Raw genomic sequence first — 20174 nt, 5'->3', positions numbered from 1 at the left:
AACCAAAACTCTAAAGCTAATGCTAACACTAACCCTAACCCACACACAATTGGTTTGATTTCAACATATGTGAAACTTGTCGCACACAATATGTGTGATGTCATACATAAAAATGTGAATTGTGTTACAAAAAAGGTGAATGGTGTCACAGATATCAATGGGTGTGTTTTCACACACAAATGTGAGCCTTATTACACATACACCATTGGTGTGATGTCACACACACATTGAGTGATGTCAGACACACAATGTGTGTGAAGGCACACAGCAAACTGGTGAAGTTACAGACAATGGGGGTGGTGTCTCTCATGAAAATGAGTGTGAATTCACATATAATGAGAGTTACACAATACACACATGTGGGATTTAAGTCAGAGTAAAATGTGAGAGATTTCACAGACACCTGGGTGTTATTTCATAAATAGGAGCGGAGGTCACATCACACTGAATAATATGACTGCCCTCACACACAATGGGAGTGATATCACACAATTTATGAGATGTGACCGGCTATCCTCGTGTTATCATAATCAATGTTTGTGATGTCTAAAAAAGGTTGTGATGTCATACATAACGATTGCAGTGATGTCACACACAAAATGTGAATGATTTCTCAAGCGCGACATTGGAGTGATGTCAAACACACTATCAGAATGATGCCACACTCAATTGGTGTGATGTCATACATAATAATGGGAGTGACACCAACATAACAACAGTTGGGATATCATATGCTAATTAAGTTTGATGTCACACACAATTGATGTGATGTGACAGAAGGTGAGGATGTTGTCACACACATGTGGTGTGATGTCACCCATAACCGTGTGTGTCATGTCACGCATAATGATGGGAGTGATATCACATGCACATAATGGGAGTGATGTCACACTAAAAATGTGATTTGTGTCAAAAGGGACACGACGATGTCACACAAAGCAGTGAGAGTGTTGTGACACAATTCATATGATGTCACACATAATGTGAGTGATGTCACACAGAAACAGGTGAGTATTACAGCAGAGGACTCGTGACTGATGTCAAATATGTGTGTGAGTGATGTCACACTATTGGTGTGATGTCATAAACACAAGAGGCATGTTGTCTCAAATAACAGAGAGATGTCACTCCAAATATCTGAGTGAAGTCACAGAAACACCATGAGAGTGATGTCACAACAGTAGTAGAGTGATGTCCTCAAGAATTAGTGTGACGTCACACAGAATATTGGGAGTAACAACACAGGTAACAATAGCGATTTCATATGCTAAATTGCATTTATTTCACACACAATTGGTGTGATGTCAACATCTGTGAATGTTGTCACGCTCATAATATGTGTGATAACATACATGAAAAGATGTCTTATGTCACAAAAAAGCGAATGATGTCACACATATCACTGGGGATGTTTTCAATCACAAATATGAGCCCTGTCACAAGTACACCATTGGTGTGATGTCAGACACACAATGTGTGTGAAGGCTCACACTAACCTGGTGATGTCACAGACAGTGGGGTTGGTGTGTCTAAGGAAAATGAGTGAATATTCACACATAACAATGAGAGTTACACAAAACACACAAGTGTGATATGTCAGAGTAAAATGTGAGAGATTTCACAGAATCCTGGAAGTGATTTCATACATAACAGTGGGTGTCACATCACAGTTAAGAATATGACTGTCACCACACACAATGGGAGTGATATTACACAGCTTGAGAGATGTGACCGTTTATCCTAGTGTTAGCACACTCATGTTGTGTGATGTCTCAAAATGGGTGTGATGTCCCAAAAGGGGTGTGATGTCCCACATAACGATTGGAGTGATGTCAGACACAAAATGTGAACCACATCACACTCCGTTGGAGTGATGTCAAACACTACCCGAGTGATGCCACACTCAATTGGTGTGATATCATACATAATACTGGGAATGACACCACACATAATAATGGTTGGTAAAGCATACGGGAATTAAGGTTGATGTCACACACAAGTGTTGTGGTGTGACACACAATGAGGATGTTGTCACACTCAAACAATTGATGTGATGTCACCAAGAAGCATGTGGTCACGCCACGCAAAACAGTGGAAGTGATATCACATGCACACAATGAGAGTGATGTCACACTTTAAAATGTGAATTATGTCACTATGGACATGTCACTGATGTCACACATAGCGGGAGTAATGTCACACTATTGATGTGATGTCACACATAATGAGACTGAGGTCACACATAAACATGTGAGTAATATCACAAAGGATATGTGACTGATGTTACACATATGTGGGAGTGATGTCACAGTATTGGTCTGATGTCATACAACACAACAGGCGTGATATCACACATAAAAGAATGATGTCACCCAAAATATATGAGTGAAGTCAGAGAAACACTATGAGAGTGATTTCACAACACTAGTAGAGCGATGTCCTCGAGAATTAATGCAACATCACACAGAATATTGGGAGTGACATGACACTTAACAATAGCCATTTCATATGGTAAATTCGAGTGATGTCACACACAATCGGTGTGATGTCAACACATGTGAATGTTGTCACACACACAATAGGTGTGATGTCATACATAAAAATGTGAATTATGTCACAAAAAATGTGAATGGTGTCAGACATATCGGTGGGTGTGTTTTCACACACAAATATGAACACTATCACACATACACCATTGGTGTGATGTCATACAGACATTGAGTGATGTCAGACAAACAAAGTGAGTGAAAGCACACACCAACCTGGTGATGTCATGGACATTTGGAGGGGTGTTTCTAAGGAAAATGAGTGTGAATTCACACATAACAATGAGAGTTACTCAAAACACAATAGTGACATAAGTCAGAATAAAATGTGAGAGACTTCACAGAAACCTGGGAGTGATTTCATACAAAACTGTGGATGTCATATCAAAGTTAACACTATGACTGCCCTCACACAACGGGAGTGATATCATATAATTTGAGAGACGTGACAGGCTAAATTAGTTTTATCCTGCTCAAAGTGTGTGATGTCCCAAAATGGGTGTGATGTCACAAGTAACGATTGCAGTGAAGTCACACACAAAATGTGAGCGATGTCACACACTGTTGGCGTGATGTCAAACACACTATCAGAGTGATGTCACAATCAATTGGTGTGATATCATACATAATACTAGGAGTCACACCACACATAATGGTTTGATATCATATGACAATTAAGGTTGATGTCACTCACAATTGATGAGATGTGACATGCAATGAGGATGTTGTCACACACAATGGGCTGTGATGTCACCCATAAACAAGTGTGTCACATCACGCATAACATAGGGTGTGATATCACATGAAGACAATGGGAGTGATGTCACAAGTTACATGTCACTGATCTCACAGCTAGCAGTGGGAGTGATGTCACACTATTGATGTGATGTCACTCCTAACAATGGGTGCGATTTCACACATAAATATATGAGTAATCTCACTAAGGACACATGACTGATATCACACATAACCTGTTAATAGCCTACACTCAGGTTTCTATCCAATGTATTGAAAGAGCACTTATACTGAACTCAGCTTGCCAGTAGCTCTAGGGAATATACTCTAATGAGAACTTTTATACTTTTCACTACAACTGGTACAGATTATCTGTAACACCCATTCAATGAAAGTACAGTGTGAAGAAACACTCCTTTTTTAAATCTGTTTATGATCATCTTGAAAAGTCCCTTTTCAAAAGTTGCAGTTCGCGTCTTTCTTTCAGGCTTTCTCTTACATGGAACGAAAGAATGTGCTCATTGATCTCAGTTTGCCAGTAGCTGTTGGGAGCATCTTCCTATGAGAGGGTTTAAACTTTTCACTACACAAGGAAGAGAATATATCTAATATTCATTTATGAAAAGCACAGTGTGGAGAAAAACTCTTGCTTGTACCTGTTTAGCATCTGCACTGAAAAGTACTTTTTCAAACATTGCAGCTCACGACATTTACTCAGGCTCTCTCACACAGTATATGAGAGAATGTTCTTACTGAGCAAAGGTTGCCATTAGCTGTAAGTAAGATCTTCCCATGAGAGTTGATCCTTTTCACTACTGCTGGGAGAAAGTATCTATAACATGCATTGAAATAACATACACGGTGGAATAAAACTCATCTTAGTTGTTGAGGATCATCTTGATAAGTGAATTTTTCAATCATTGATCTTCATGGCCTGCACTCAGGCTTTCCCTCAAATATAATGGAACAACACCCGTTCTGAACTCAACAGCCCTGTAGCTGTAAGTCAGCTTTTCCTTGGAGGGCTTTTATAATTTTATTTATTTATTTATTTTTTCCCCCAAAGCCCCAGTACATAGCTGTATGTCATAGCTGCACATCCCTCTGGTTGCTGTATGTGGGACGCGGCCTCAGCATGGCTTGGAGGGCTTTTAAACTTGTCAATACTGCTGGGAGGGAGGATCCTTAACATTCATAAAATGAAAGTCAAGTGTGCAGAGAATCTCAGACTGGTATGTGTATAGGATCCTCCTGCAAATTGCCTTTTCCATCATTGTAGTTAACGACCGTCACTCAGGCTCTCTCTCCTATGTAATGCAAGAAACTACTTGCTGAACTCAGCTGGCAAGGAGCTTTAAGCAGGATCCTCCTTTGAGAGCTTGTAAACTTGAACTGCAGCTGCAAGAGAATATCTGTAACATCCATTCCACGTAAGTTCTCTGTGGAGGAAAGCACCTCCTTTTAGCTTTTTAGGATCATATCGTAAAGTGCCTTTTCATCTTTGCAGTTGATTGCATGCATTCAGGCTTCCTTCCTGATATAAAAGAAAACACCCCTGCTAAACCTACTTTGCCAGTGGCTGTTAGGAACAACTTACTAGGAGAGTTTCCACTTTTCAACACAGCTCGGAAAGAAGCTGTATCACATCCATTCAATGAAAGTACACCGTGAAGAAAACCTCCCCTGTAAGTGTTTATGATCATGTTCTTAAGTGGTTTTAAATACATTGCAGTTTAATCTGTATTCAGGGTCTCACGAGCATATCATGATGACCATTATTGCTTAACACAGCTTGCCAGTATCTGTTAGTAACAGCTTCATATGAGAAGATTTAATATTTCATTACCACTTGGAGAGTGTATCTATAACATCCATAAAACGAAAGTCCAGTATGTATAAAATTTCTTGCATCTATCTGTATACGACTATGCTGATAATTGCCTTTATCAACATCGCAGTTATCTACCTTCAATCAGGAATTCTTTCCCATGTAAAGCAAGAAAGTTCTTGCTGACCTCTGCTTCCAAGTACTTTACAGGAGGCTCTGCCTCTGAGAGCTTTTAAACTTTCCACTGCAGTGGGGTGAGTATTTCGCTAACATCCATTCCATGAACCTACTCTGTGGTGAGAAACTCTTAAAGTTAGCATTTTAGGATATGTTAAATTGTCTTTTCCTCTTTGTCACTCATTGCCTGCACTGAGCCTCTCTTGCCAACCGAAAGACCAATCACCACTGCTCAATCAAGTTTGAAAGTAGCTGTTAGGAACAACGTCCTGTGACAGCTTTCCAACTATCACTACAGGTAGTGCAGATTATCATTACCATCCATTCAATAAAAGTCGACTGTTCAGTGCAACTCCTGCTTGTAGGTGTTTAGGATCATCTTGAGAAGATTCTTTTAATTACTGCAGTTCAATCTGCATTCGGGGTCTGAGTAGCATATTATGATGAACACTACTGATTAACACAGGTGGCCAATATCATCGGTTACATCTTCATATGAGAGGTTTAGCAGTTTCATTGCAGCTAGGGGGGAGTATCTATAACATCCATAAAATGAAAGTCAAGTGTGGAGAAAATCTCTTCCTTCTATCTATATAGGATCTTCTTGCAAATTGCCTTTTCCCTCTTTGCAGTTAACGACCTTCACTCAGACTCTCTCACCCAAGACATGCAAGAAAATGTTTGCTGAACTCAGCACGCAAGTATCTCTGAGGAGGATTTTCCTCTGAGATCTATTAAACATGTCACTACAGCTGGGAGAGTATATCTCCGACATCCATTACATGAACATAATCTGTGCAGCAAAACTCCTCCTTTTAGGTATTAGGATCATATGGTAAATTGCCTTTTCCTCTTTGCTGTTCATTGCCTGCAATGATGTTTCCTTCACTAATATAGAGACAAAACACCACTGCTCAACCAATTTTGCCAGTAGCTGTAAGGAACGTCTTCTATGAGAACTTTCAAAGTATTACTACAGGCTTTGCTGATTATATTTAACATCCAGTCCATTCAAGTTGAATCTTCAAAGAAACTCCTGCTAGTAGCTCTTTAGGATCATCTTGAGAAGAGACATTTAATACACTACAGTTCAATCCACTTTCAGGCTCTCATGAACATATCATGACAAACATTATAGCTTAACACATGTGGCCTATATCTGTAAGTAACATCTTCATCTGAGATGTTTTAAAAGTTCAGTACAGCTGGGAGAGGGTATCTATAACATCCATAAAATGAAAGTGAAATATGCAGAAAATCTGTGGCTTGTCTCTTTATGGGATCAGCCTGCATATTGCCTTTAGATCACTGCAGTTAACGACCTCTCTCAGGCTCTCTAGCCCATGTAATGCAAGAAAGTGTTTCTTAACTCGTCTTGCAGGAATCTTTAAGGACGATCTTCCTCTGAGAGCTTGTAAACTTTTCACTGCAGCTAGGAGAACCTATTCATTACATCCATTCCATTTAAGTACTCTGTGGAGGAAAACACTTGTTTTTAGCTTCTTTGGATCATATTGTCAATTGCATTCTCACCTTTGAATTTCATTGCCTGCCGTCAGGCTTCCTCCCTGATGTAAAGAAAAAACACCACTGCTAAACCTACTCTACCAGTAGCGATTAGGAACACCTTCCCATGAGAGTTAACACTTTTGACCACAGCTTAGAATAAAGCTCTATCACATCCATTTAATGAAAGTACACCGTGAAGATAACTTCTGCTTATAACTGTTTCGGGGCATCTTCATAAGTGACTTCAAATACACTGCAGTTCAATCTGCGTTCAGGGTCTCACTAGCATATCATGACGAACACTATTGCTTAACACAGGTGACGCATATCTGTTAGTAACATCCTCATTGGAGAGGTTTTAAAATTTCAGTACGGCTGGGAGACAGTATATGTAACATCCATGAAATGAAATTACACTTTGGAGACAATATCTTGTTTATATCTGTGTAGGATTATCCTGAAAATTGCCTTTTACATCATTGCTGTTAACGACCTACACATAGGAATTCTCTCCTTGTAATGCCAGAAAGTTCTTGCTCAACTTGCTTGCAAGTATCTTTAAGGAGCACCTTCCTCTGAGAGCTTTTAAGCTTTCGATTGCAGCAGGGAGAGAATATCTATAACATCCTTTCCATGAACATACTGTGTGGTGGAAAAGTCTTCCTTTTAGTTTTTTGGATCACATAGTAAAGTGCCTTTTCCTCTTTGTAGTTCATGTCCTGCACTGAGGCTTCCTTCACACAGGCAAGACAAAATACCACTGCTCAACGAAGTTTACCAGTAACTCTTTGAAACACTCCTAGGAGAGCTTTCAAACTATCACTACATGTGGTGCAGATTATCATTACCCTGCATTCAAGGAAAGTGGACTCTTCAGAGAAACTCTGCTTGTAGCTGTTTGAGATCATCTTGAGAAGATACTTTCACTACACTGCAGTTCAATCTGCATTCAGGTTCTCAGTAATGTATCATGATGAACACTATTGCTTATCACAGTTGGCCAATATCTGTAAGTAACATCTTCATATGAGTGGTTTTCAAATGTCAGTACAGCTGGCAAAGGGTATCTGTAACATCCATCAATTGAAATTCAGGTGTGGAGAAAATCTTTTGCGTGTATCTCTATAAGACTATTCTGAAAATTGCCTTATCGAACATTGCAGTAAATAGCCTTCACCCATGCTCTTTCTCCCAAGTCAGGTAAAAAATATTTGCTGAACTCAGCTTGGAAGTACCTTTAAGGAGGCTCTCCCTCTGAGAGCTTCTCAACTTTTCACTGCAGCAGGGAGCCAATATCTGTAACATCCATTTCAGGAATGTACCCTGTGGAGAAAAATTCTTCCTTTTAGCTTCATAGGATCATATGGTAAAGTGCCTTTTCCTCTTTGTCGTTCATTGCCTACACTGAGCCTCTCTTCCCATTGGAAATACAAAACACTCCTGCTCAATGACCTTTGCCAGTAGCCATCAGAGAATCTTCTTAGGAGAGCTTTTGAACGATCACTACAGGTGGTGCAGATTATTGTTATGATCAACTCAATGAAAGTTGACGCTTGAGAGAAACTCTAGCTTGTGGCGGTTAAGGGTCATCTTAAGAAGAGACTTTTATAGACTGCAGTTCAAACTCTAGTCAGGGTCCCACTAGCATATCATAATGAACAATATTGCTCAAGACAGGTGGCCAATGTCTGAAAGTAACATCTTCATCTTAGAGGTTTTAAAATTTCAGTACTGCTGGGAGAGAGTATCTATAATATCCATAATATGAAAGACAAGTTTGGTGAAAATCTCGTTCGTGTATCTGTGTAGGTTCATCATGCAAATTGCCTTTTCCCTCATTGCATTCAATGGCTTTCACTCAGCTATCTCTCCAAAGCAAAGCAAGAAAGCGTTTGTTGAACTCAGCTTACAGGGTCCTTTAAGAATGGTCCTCCTCTGAGAGCCTTTAAAATTTTCGCTGCAGCCGGGAGAACTTATCTATAATATATATTCCATGTAATTACCATGTGGAGGAAAACACTTGCTTTTAGCTTCTTCAGATCATATTGTCAGTTGCCTTTTCATCTTTGCATTTCATTGCCTGCACTCACGTTTACTGCCTGATTTAAAGAGAAAATACTACTACTAAACCTACTCTGCCAGTAGCTGTTAGGAACACCTTCTTATGAGAGTTTCAACTTTTCAACACACCTCGGAAAGAAGTTCTATCAAATCCATTCATTGAAAGTATACCGTGAAGAAAATCTCTTCTTGTACTTGCTTAGGGTTATCTTCATGAATGACTTTAAACACACTACAGTTCAGCCTGCATTTAGGGTATCATTAGCATATCATGATGAACACTATTTTTTAACACAGGTTACCAATATCTGTTAGTAACGTCTTCATATGAGAGGTTTTAAATTTTCAGTATAGCTGGAGAGAGTATCTAGAACATCCATAAAATGAGAGTTCAGTGGGGAGAAAATCTCTTGGTTGTATCTGTATGGGCGCATCCTGAAAATTGCCTTTTCCACCATTGCAGTTAACGATCTTCCCTTAGGAATTCGTTCCCAGGTAAGGTAAGAAAGATCTTGATGAACTCAGATGGCAAGTAGCTTTCAGGAAATCTGCCTCTGCAAGCTTTTAAACTTTCCACTGCAGCTGGGACAGAATATCTGTACCATGCATTCCATGTAAGTACTCTGTGGAGGAACATACATCATTTTAGCTTTTTAAGATCATCTTGCAAAGTGTCTTTTCATCTCTGCAGTTCACTGCCTGCACTCAGGCCTCCTCCCCAACATAAAGACAAAACACCACTGTAAACCTATTTTGCCAGTTGCTGCTAGGAGCACATTCCTATGAGATGTTAAAATTGTCACCACAACTGGGGAAGAAACTCTATCGCATCCATTCAACGAAAGTACCGTGTGAAGAATATCTTGTCGCTGTTTAAAGTCATATTCATGAGTGACATTAAAAACATTGTAGTTCGGTCTACCTTCAGGGTCTCACTAGCATATCATTATCAACACTATTGCTTAACACAGATTGCAAATATCTGTTAGGAATACCTTCATATGAGAGGTTTTAAAATTTCAGTACAGATGGGAGTATCTATAACATCCATAAAATGAAAGATCATAGTAGAGAATATTTCTTGCTAATATCTGTATAGGACTATCCTGAAAATTTCCTTTCCATCCTTGCAGTTAACAACATTCACTTAGTAATTCTCTCCCTATTTAATGAAAGAAAGACCTTGCTGAATTCAGATTGCAAGTAGCTTTCCACAGGATCTGCCTCTGAGAGTTTTTAAACTTTCCACTGCAGCTGGGACAGAATATCTATAACATCCAGTACATGAACGTACACTCTGCAGAAAAACTCTTCCTTGTAGGTTTTTGGAATATGTGGTTCAGTGACTTTTCCACTTTGCCGTTCATTGCCTGCACTGAGGCTGTCTTCCCAATGGAATAACAAAACACCACTAATCAACCAAATTTGCCAGTAGTTTTCAGGATCATCTTACTAGGAGAGTTATCACTACAGGTGGTGCAGATTCTCCTTACCATCTATTCAATGACAGTTGACTCTTCAGAGAAACTCCTCCTTGTAGCTGTTTAGGATCATCCTGAGAATTTGAATACACTGCAGTTCAAACTACATTCAGGGTCTCACTAGCATATCATGTCGAACACTTTTGCTTAACACAGATACCCAATAAGTGTAAGTAACATCTTCATATGAGGGGTTTTAAAATTTCAGTACACATGGGAGATAGTATCTATAACATCTGTAAAAGGAAAGACTAGTCTGGAGCAAAATTCTTGCTTGCATCTGTAGAGGACTATCCTCAAAATTGCCTCTCCCAACATTGTTGTTAATGACATTTACTTAAGAATTTTCTCCCTCGGGCCTGCCCGGTGGCACAAACAGTTTCGTGTGCACGTTCCACTTTGGTGGGCTGGGGTTTTCAGTTTCCCAACCCTGGGCACGCACCAACACACTGCTTGCCAGGACATGCTGTGGTGGCGTCCCATATAAAGTAGTGGAAGATGAACACAGATGTGAGCTCAGGGCCAATCTTCCTCAGCAAAAAAGAGGAGGATCAGCATCGGATGCTACCTCAGGGTTGATCTTCCTCACACACAAAAAAAATAATAATTCTTTCCTATGTAATGCCAGAAAGTTCTTGCTTAACTCTGCTTGCAAGTAGGTTTAAGGAGCATCTACCCCTGAGAGCTTTTAAATTTTCCACTGCAGCTGGGAGCGAATATCTATAGTATCCATCTAATGAACGTACTCTGTGGAGAAAAACATTTCCATTTAGTTTTTGAAGATCATATTGGAAAGTGCCTTTTCTTCCTTTTGGTTCGCTGCCTGCACTGAGGCTGCCTTCTCAATGGAAAGACAAAATACGACTGCTCAGGCACTTTTGCCAGTAACAAGTAAGGAAATAACTTGTGCCCTGTCTCTCTTCCTTCTATCAAATGAAGTCAACCTTCCTTACCCAGGTTGGGGACATATTGCAATTTCAGGCCTTGAGAAGGAATATCACATTCCTTTGAGAAGGCAATTTCTGATCCCGGGTTCTAAGTAGAGCTCTAGGAACAAGTTAGTAAATGAGTTTCAAAGATTACTGGAACTTAGCTGAACTATGTATAACACCCATTGTTGGAAATAACTTCATGCCCACTATCTCTTCCTTCCATCTAGTAAGGATCAGAAACGTAAAACAGGTATATAACAGAATGCAGTTTCAGGCCTTGAGATTGAATCTCATATTCCTTTGAGAGGGCACTTTCTGACCAGGCTTACAAGGAAATGTCTAGAAACAACTTTGTATGTGAGTGGCAATCATTATTACAGCTGAGCTAATCTATGGCTAACACCCATTTCTAGAAATATCTTCATGCCCAATCTCTCTTCCTTCCAGCTCTGAAGGTTTACATTCCTAAAACAGGTTTTGAATATATTGCTGTTTCGAGCCTTAGGAGGGAATATCACATTCCTTTGAGAAGGCACTTTCTCGTCCCAACTTGTAAGTAGATGTCCAGGAACAAGTTAGTATATGAGTGGCAATCACTACAGCTGAGCTCAACTGTATAAAACCCCCTTCCCTGGAAGTATCTTTGTGCTCACTCACTCTTCCTTTCAGATCGTGAAAATCTCCTTCCTAAACCAGGTTTAGGAGATTATGCCATTTCGGTCATTGAAAGCAAATCTCACATTCCTCTGTGAAGACACTTACTGATAACTTCTTGTAAGTAGATGTCTAGGAAAAAGTTGATATTGGAGCATCAATCAGTACTACAGCTGAGAAAAATGATTTATAATGCCCATTCCTCAAAATAACTTCATGTAAAACCTCTCTTCCTTCTAGCACTAAGCATCTCTAAACTAAACCAGTTTTGGACCATATTGCCCTGTTGGGCATTGAGAAGGAATCTCACATTCCATTGAGAAGGCACTTTCTGATTCCAGAGTGGAAGTGGATGTCTAGGAACAAGTTTGTATATGAGTGGCAGGCGTTACTACAGCTGAGCTAAGCTGTGTATGATACCCATTGCTGAAAATAACTTTGTGCCTCATCTTTCTTCCTTCCAACTCATAAGGATCACAAAGCTAAACCAGGTTTGGAACATATTGCCATGTCACTCCTTGAGATGGAATCTCATATTCCTTTGAGAATATACATTCTGATACTGTCCAGAATGTTGAAGTCTAGGAATAAGTATTTATATGAGTGTTAGTCATTACTAGATCTGAGATCAACTGTCTATAACAACCATTCCTGGTAATACTTTTTGCCTCATCTCTCCTCCTTCAATCTCATAAGGATAATAAATATAAACCAAGTTTCATGTATCAAGCCATTTCAGGCCTTGAGAATGATTCTCACACTATTTTGAAAGCAATTTCTGATCCCTGCTTCTAAGTAGATGTCCAGGACAAGATTCTATATAAGTGGCAATCGTTACTACAACTGAACTATTCTTTGAATAACACCCAATCCTGAAAATGACTTCATGCCCAATCTATCTTCCTTCCAGCTCGTAATGAAGACCTTCCTCAACCAAGTTGGGAACATATTGCCATTTCAGACCTTGAGAAGAAATCCCACATTCTTTTGAGACAGCAGTTTCTGATCACAGCCTGTACATAGACGTCTAGGATCAAGTTTGTGTGTGAGTGGCAATCACTAATAGAGCTGTGATTCTCTCTTCCTTCCATCTCGTAAGGATTACAAACCTAAATCAGCTTTAGAACATAATACCATTTCAGACCCTTGAGAACAAATCTCACACTCCTTTGAGAAAGCACTTTCTGATCCCGGCTTGTAAGTAAATGTCTAGTAACAAGTTTCTAAATGAGTGGCAATCATTACCACAGCTGAGCTAAACTGTGTATAAGAACCATTCCTCAAAATAACTTCCTACCCCATCTCTCTTCCTTCCAGCTCTAAAGGATTACATTCCTAAGCAAGGTTTTGAATGTAATACCATGTCGGGCCTTGAGAAGGAATCTCACATTACCTTGAGATGGAACTTTCTGATCCCAGCTTTTAAGTAGATCCCTAGAAACAAGTTTGTATATGAGTGGGAATCATTATTACAACTGAGCTGAACTATGAATAACACCTATTCCTGAAAATAACTTCGTGCCAGTCTCTCTTCCTTCCAGATCATAAGGCCCACCTTCCTCAACCTCGTTTGGAACATATTGCCATTTCCGACCTTGAGAAGGAACCTCATATTCCATTAAGAAGGTACTTTCTGATCACTGCTTCTAAGTATATGTCTAGGAACAAGATTCTCTATAAGTGGCAATCGTTAGTACAACTGAGCTATTCTATGAATAACATCAATTCCTGGAAAATACTTCATGCTCAATCTCTCTTACTTCCAGCTGGTGAGTACCACCTTCCTCGACCAAGTTTGGAACATATTGCTGTTTCAGGCCTTCAGAAGGAATATCACATTCCTTTGAGAAGTCACTTTCTGATCCTGGGGTTATGTAGTTGTCTAGGAACAAGTTTGTATATGAGTGGCAATCATTACTACACCTGAGTTAATCTATGTGTAAAACTCCTTCATGAAACTGTCATTGTGCCCAATCTCTCTTCCTTCCATCCAGTAAGGATCACAAACTTAAGCCTGGTTTGGAACACATTGTGATTTTGGGCCCTGAGAAGGAATGTCACATTCCTTTGCGAAGGCCCTTTGTGTGCCTGACCTGTATGTAGATTACTATGAACAAGTTTGCATATGAGTGGCAATCATGACTACAGGAGCTAAAGTATGTATAACAGCCATTCTTGGAAATCACTTTGTGCCTAATCACTCTTCCTTTATCTCATCAGAATCAGCTTGCTCAACCATTTTTGGAACATTATGCTACTTGGGGCCTTGAGAAGGAACCTCATAGGGTCTAGCACCATGGTGTAGTGGTTAAGTGTGCACCCTCTGTTGCTGGTGGCCCAGATTCGGATACCGGGCACAAACCAACACACTACTTGTCAGACCATGCTGTGGTGGCATCCCACATAAAGTGGAGGAAGATCGGGATGGATGTTAGGTCTGGGAAAGCCTTGCTCAGCAATTACAGGAGGATTGGCATGGCCGTTCACTCAGGGCTGATCTTACTCACAAAGAAAAAAGAGAAGAAACCACATATTCCTTTCAGAAGGAACCTTCTTATCTCGGCTTCTAAGTAGAAGTCTAGGAACAAGTTTGTATATGTTTGGCAATCATTGCTACAGCTGAGCTAAACTGTGACTGACAGCCATTCCTGGAAATTTCTTCATGCCCAAACTCTCTTCATTCTGGCTCGTAAGGACCATCTTCATCAACCAGGTTTGGAACATAGTGTCCTCTCAGGCCTTTAGAAGGAGTTTCACATTCTTTTGAGAACAGATTCTCTGATACCAGCTTCTAAGTAGATATCTAGGAACAAGTTTGTATAGGCGTGACTGTCATTACTGGGGCTGACAAAGTTGGTACAACACCCATTCCTGGAAATCACTTTGTGCCTAATCTCTCTTCCTTTCATCTCGTAAGGATCACAAACCTAAACCAGATTTGGACCATAATGCCATTTCGGTCCTTAAGAAGGAGTCTCACATTGTTTTTAGAAGGAATGTTCTGATCCTGCCTTTTACGTAGATGTCTAGGAAGAAGTTTGTATATGATTGGCAATCATTACTACAGTTGAGGTAAACTTCATATAGCAGCCATTCCTGGAAGTAACTTTGTGCCTAATCTCTCTTCCTTCCATCTCATAAAGATCACAAACCTAAACCAGATTTCAAACATACTGTCATTTCGCACCTGGACAACAAACCTCACATTCCCTTGAGAAGGCTCTTTTAAAAAGTGTATAACACATAATCCTTGAAATAATTTTGTGCATAACCTCTCTTCCTCCCATGTTGTAAAGATCACTTTCCTCACCCAGGTTTGGAACATAATGCCATTTCTGGACCTGAGAATTAATCTCACTTTCCCTTGAGAAGGAAATTTCTGCTGCAGGCTTCTAAGTAGAAGTCCATGGACAAGTTTCTATATGAGTGACAATCATTCCTAGAGCTTAACAGAAGTATGAGTAACGCCCATTCCTGGAAATAAATTTGTACCTAACCTCTCTTCTTTCCATCTTGTAATGGTAAAAAACCTGAACCCGGTTTGGAGCATAATGCCATATTGTGCCCTGAGAATGAATCTCATACTCCTTTGCTAAGGCACTTTCTCAACCCCCTTGTAAGTAACAGTCTAGGAACAAGTAGCTATATGAGTGGTAATCATTACTACAACTGATCTAACCTATGTATATCACCTGTCTCTGGACATGACTTCGTGCCCAATCTCCCTTCCTTCCAGCTGCTACATATCTCCTTCCAAAAGCAGGTTTATAAACAGTGCCATGTAGGGCCTCGAGGCAGGATCATTCTCAAATGCCTTGGAGAACACAATTTCTTTTCCGGGTTTGAATGTAGATGGTATGAAACACCTTGGTATATGAGAGGCATTCATTACTACAACTGAGTTGAACTATGTATTACAACCATTCCTGATAGTAACTACATGCCCAATGTGTCTTCCTTCCAGCTCCTAAGGATCGCCTTCCCAAAGCAGATTTTGCACAGGGCCATGTAGGGCCTTGAGAGAGAATCTCACGCACATGCCTTAGAGAAGGAACTTTCTTATCCCGGTTTATAAGTAGATGGTAAGAAACATCTTTCTGAGTGGCATCACTACTACAGCTGAGCTAAACCATGCATAGCACCAGTTCCTGGAACAAAGTTCAGGCCCAATATCCCTTCCTTCTGGTACATGAGGATTGCCTTACGAAGGAGGGTATGGAATGAGGACCATGTAGTGCCTTGAGACACACTGACTCACAAGCCATAGAGAGCACACTTACTGATAGCGGATTCTAAGTAGATGGTTAGGGTCATGTTTGTTTCTGAATGGCAAGAATTGCTACAGCTGAGCTAAACTAAGTATAACACTCATTCCTGGAAATGACTAAGTGCCCAATCTCCCTTCCTTCCAACTCCTAAGGATCGCCTTCTCAAAACAGGTTTGGAAACAGGACTGTGTATTGTCTTGCGACAGCATCTCACTCATAAGCCATTGAGAGCACGTTTTCTCATGCTACATTCTAAGTAGATGGCTAGAAGCATGTTTGTATCTGCGTGGCAGGCATTATTACAGCTGAGCTAAAGTAAGTATAACTCCCATTCCTGGAAATTACTCTGTGCCCAATCTCCCTTCCTTCCAGCTCCAAAGGGTCACCTTCCCAAAGCAGGTATGGAAACAAGGCTGTGTAGGGCCTTGACACATGATCACTCTCAAATGCCTTAGAGAACGGAATTTCTTATCCTGGGTTGGAAGTAGAAACATATTTGTTTGTGAGTGGCAATCATTACTACAGCTGAGTTAAACTATGTATAAGACCCATTGCTGGAAACAACTTGGTGCCCAATCTCCCTTTCTCCCAGCTCCTAAAGATCGCCACCCAAAACCAGGTTGTGCACAGGGCCATGGAGGGCCTTGAGAGAGGATTTCACACACATGTCTTAGGCAAGACACTTTCTTATCTCGGCTTGTAAGTAGATGGATATAAACATCTTTCTATCTGAGTGGCAATCACTACCAAAGCTGAGTTAAACTATGTATAACACCCATTCCTGGAAAAAACATCTTGCCAGATCTCCCTTCCTTCCAGCGCATAAGGATCACCTTGCCAAAGCAGGTATACACAGGCCCATGAAGGGCCTTGTGACACAATCTCACTCACATGATTTAGAGAAGGCAATTTTTTATCCCGGCTTGTATTTAGATGGTAAGAGACATCCTTGTATCTGAGTGGCAATCACTACTACAACTCAGATAAACTATGTATAGAACCCATTCCTGGAAGTAACTTCATGCCCCATCTCTCTTCCTTCCCACTCCTAAAGATCGCCTTCCCAAAAAGGTTTTCCACAAGCCCACATAGGGCCTTCGGAGAGAAACTCACTCACATACATTAGAGAGGGTACTTTCTTATCCTGGAAAGTAAGTAGCTATTATCAAACATCTTTCTATCTTTGTGGCAATCACTACTAGAGCTGAGTGAAATTATGGATACCAGCCATTCCTGGAAGTAACTTCATGCCCAATCTCCTTTCCTTGCAGATTCTAAAGATTGCCTTCCCAAGGAAAGTTGTGCACAGCACCATGTAGGGCCTTGAGACAGAATCGCAGTCTAATTCCTTAGAGAAGGCATTTTCTTATCCTGGCTTGTGAGAAGATGGTAAGAAACATCTTGGTATCTGAGGGGCAATCACTACTACAGCTGAGTTAAACTATGGCTAACATCCATTCCTGGAAGTACCTTCATGCCCCATCTTCCTTCCTTCCACCTGCTAATGATCACCTTCTGAAAGGAGGTTTGGAAACAGGGCTGTGGAGTTCCTAGAAACAGGAACACTCTCAAATTCCTTAGAGAACACACTATATTCTCTCAGTTTGTAAGTTGACAGAAAGAAACATCTTTGTATCCAAGTGTGAATCATTACTAGCTTTCGGGTTAAGGTTCGTGTTAGAGTTTGTGTTAGGGATTGGGTTAGGTTTAGGGTTAGGATTAGGGTTCGGGTTGGGTTGCCGTTAGGGTTACGGTTAGGCTTAGGGTTCAGGTTAGATTTTGTGTACTGGTTTGGTTTAGGTTTAGGGTTAGCGTTAGGGTCAGGCTGAGCTTTAGGTTCAGCTTTCGGGTTCGGGTTAGTGTCAGGGTTATGGTTGGGTTTCGCTTAGGGTTAGGGTCAGGGTGCGGGTTAGAGTTCAGGCTGGTTTATGGTTAGGGTTACATTTAGGATTTGGGTTAATGTTAGACTTAGGATTCTGGTTAGAGTTAGGGTCGAGTTAGAGTTAGGGTTCAGGTTTGAGTTAGGGTTAGGCTTAGGGTAAGTGTTACTGCTTGCTTAGAATTAGGGTTATGGTTGCCTTCCCATTAGGGTTAAGGTTTGGGTTATTGTTAGGTTTCAGGTTATGGTTCTGGTTAGGGTTTACTTTAGTGTTAGGGTTAGGGTTAGGGTTGCAGTTAGGGTTAGGGTTAGGGTTCTGGTTAGGGTTAGAGTTAGGGTTCTTGTACTGCTTTGATTAGGTTTAGGGTTAGAGTTAGCCTTCAGGTAAGTGGTCGGGTTAGCTTTAGTTTAAGGTTAGTGCTAGGGTTCAGGTTAGGGTTAGGGTTAGGTTTAGTGGTCTGGTTAGTGTTAGAGTTAGAGTTAGGATTATGGTTAGGGTTAGGGTTAGGTTCTGGTCAGTCTTCAGGTTAGGGTTAGGGTTAGGGATCGGTTTATGGTACGAGTTAGGGTTAGGCTTCCAGTTAGGGTTAGGTTTAGGTTTAGTGGTATGTTTGGTTTTGTGGTCGGCTTAAGGATAGAGTTCGGGTTATGGTTAGGGGTCTGGTTCTGGTTCGGATTAAATTTAGCGTTAGTGTTTGGGTTAGGGTTAGGGTTCGCGTTCGGGTTACTGTTAGCATTAGGATTGGGTTTCAGGTTAGGGTTAGGGTTAGGATTAGTGTTAGGTGTCTGGACAGGGTTAGGGTTAGGGTTACTGTTATGGTTACGCTTAGGCTCTGTTTCGGTTACAGTTAGGTTTAAGGTTAGGGTTCAGGTTAGGGGTCTGGTTAGTGTTAGGGTCAGGGTTCCAACACCTGTTTTCTTTAGGCTTAAATTTAGTGTTAGGGTTTAGGGTTAGGGCTAGTGTTCGTGTTAAGTTTAGGGTTAGGGTTTGCATTAGCGTTAGGGTTAGGTTTAGGATTAGTGTTTGCATTAGGGTTGGTGATAGGCTTTGTTTTGGGGATCTGGGAAGTTTTAGGGTTAGGGTTGGGTTTTGGATTAGTGATAGGGTTACTGCTATGGTTTGGGTTATGCTTAGGAAAAGGTTTAGGTCTAGGTTTAGGGTTGGGTTAGGTTAGGGTTAGGGTTATAGTTCGGGTTATGGTTAGTGTTAGTTTTCAGGCTAGGGTTATGGTGAGGGTTAGGTTTAGGTTTAGGGTGAGGGTTACTGTTAGGGTTAGGTTTAGTGCAAGGGTTAGGGTTCGGATTTGGCTTAGGGTTATGTTTAGGTGTAGGATTAGAGTTAGTGGTCTGATTGGGGTTCTGGTTCCAGTTCGGTTTCGGGAATCAGGTTAGGGTTAGAGTTAGGGTAGGCTTAGGCTTCGGGTTAGGGTTAGGGTTAGGGTTCACATTAGGATTATGGTTAGTGTTAGGGTTAGAGTTCGGGTTTGTGTTTGAGTTACATTTAACTCAATGGGGTTATGCTTTGGGTTACGGTTATCATTTGGTTAAAGTTAGGGTTTGGGTTAGGTTTATGCTTAGGGTTAGGGTTTGGTTAGGTTCAGGTTTAGTGTTTGGGTTAGGGTTAGGGTTGGGGTTAGGGTTAGTGTTTGGGTTAGGGTTTAGTTGGGTTAGAGCTAGTGTTTGCTTTAGGAATAGGATTAGTTTTAGGGTTAGGCTAAGAGTACAGGTTAGATTTATGTTAGGGTTAGGGTCCGGGTTCTGGTTAGTAATTGGGTACAAATGCGGTTTAGCGTTAGGTTTTAGGTTAGAATTTGGGTTAGATTTAGGGTACCGGTTAGGGTTAGGGTTATGGTGCGAGTTAGTGTTAAGGTTAGAGTTCAGTTTAGGGTTCGATTTAAGGTTAGCTTTAGTGTTAGGGTTTCAGGAGGGTTAGGTCCTCTTTGAACGGGGGCCCAGCACACGCCCCAGGAGGCTTAGCAGCCGTCCCCATGGCTATGTCCTCTGGAACTCGTCCCCTTGGAAGGGGCCTGGCCCAGGTGCCAGGTTCGGCTGGTTGGCCAGACTCCTTTGGAGAAAGCAGGCAAGCCGAGCTAGGCTTGCCGTG

The sequence above is a fragment of the Diceros bicornis genome (assembly GCF_020826845.1).
Source record: "Diceros bicornis minor isolate mBicDic1 chromosome 13 unlocalized genomic scaffold, mDicBic1.mat.cur SUPER_13_unloc_1, whole genome shotgun sequence".
Taxonomy (NCBI): Eukaryota; Metazoa; Chordata; class Mammalia; order Perissodactyla; family Rhinocerotidae; genus Diceros; species Diceros bicornis.
Note: the sequence above shows the minus strand (reverse complement) of the source record.